The sequence below is a fragment of the Pistacia vera genome, unplaced genomic scaffold (genome assembly GCF_008641045.1).
Source record: "Pistacia vera cultivar Batoury unplaced genomic scaffold, PisVer_v2 Contig16, whole genome shotgun sequence".
In the NCBI taxonomy this organism is placed as follows: domain Eukaryota; kingdom Viridiplantae; phylum Streptophyta; class Magnoliopsida; order Sapindales; family Anacardiaceae; genus Pistacia; species Pistacia vera.
Window position 1 is genome coordinate 34,049 of NW_022195684.1, and position 1,239 is coordinate 35,287.

A 1,239-nucleotide genomic window follows, 5' to 3' on the forward strand; every position below is an offset into this window, starting at 1 on the left:
GACTACCTGCACAAAATTCATAAGTTAGTTGAGGTGCTTCAATAGAATTTACCTGTATACTTCCCAATTGTTTCTGAAGTGCTGTAAGTTAGGTTGAAATAGCCGTGTATGCATCAACTTCATGAAGACCCATAGATTTCTTTGACTGCATCCTCTCATTCGGTCTTTGATAGTTGTTACTTGCCAAAACTCAAGCAACTCTTAGGCTTTTTCCGGTGTCTTATTTTGCAATGCTCCTCCCGATGCTACGTCCACCATGGTTTGCACATCAACCATTAATTCATTGTAAAACATTTGGAATTGCATCTAAACTGGCAACCCATGGTGTGGACACCTCCTCAGTAGTTCCTTGTATCTTTCCCACGCCTCATATAATGATTCAGACTCTTCCTATACAAAAGGTGTGATATCATTTCTCATCTTCGTAGATTTTGCTGGAGGAAAGAATTTGGTCAGGAACTTCTGTGCTAATTCATTCTAGGTTATGATCGTCCCTGGTGGTAGTGCCATTAACCATCCCTTTGTTTTATCCCTCAATGAGAAAGGGAACAATCTCAATCTGATGGCGTCATTGACACTCCGTTTGACTTGAAAGTATCGCAAATCTCCAAAAAATTTGCAATGTGTAGATTTAGATCTTCCTTCAAATCTCCCTTAAACTGTACCAACTGCTGGATCATCTGGATGATTGCCGGCTTTATTTCAAAAGTGTTGGCTTGCACTGCTGGTCTAGTAATACTTGACCCATTGCCATCAACCGTGGGAATTGAGAATTCCCTTAGTGTTCTATTTTTTGCCATCTCAACCACTACAACCTTTCGTTCTCTTCTCTCTCTGTTAAGTCTTCTCGCGGTTCTTTCAATCTCTGGATCTACAGGAACCACTGGCTGACGTCTAGCTCTTTGCATAAACTACAAAGAACGAGAGAAAACGTGAGATCACTAGCTAACAGAAAAGAACAACAAAAATTAACTAAAGAACAATTAGAACAAAAATAAAACTCCAATCTAGCTAACTCAAGAAAATTCAATGTTAACACAAAAATCAATCCCCGGCAACGGCGCCAAAAACTTGATGCGTTGTTACTACAACATGCAATATAGCAAGTGCACTAGTCGCACAAAGTAATAAAGTGATGAGTGAGTATTGTTCTCATAAGGATTGGTTGCTAAGCACTGATTTTCCTATTTGTTTTCAAGTTGGAGAAATCGAAAGTATTTGGATTTATGGGAGAATCTA

At 39.1% G+C, this 1,239-nt stretch overlaps 1 non-coding gene across 1 annotated transcript; it reads left to right on the forward strand.

The window, feature by feature from the left end:
• Positions 1-316: 316 nt before the first annotated feature.
• Positions 317-423, forward strand: LOC116125056. Its single transcript, XR_004127281.1, has one exon. It is a non-coding gene; the product is annotated as a small nucleolar RNA R71 (small nucleolar RNA).
• Positions 424-1,239: the final 816 nt, after the last annotated feature.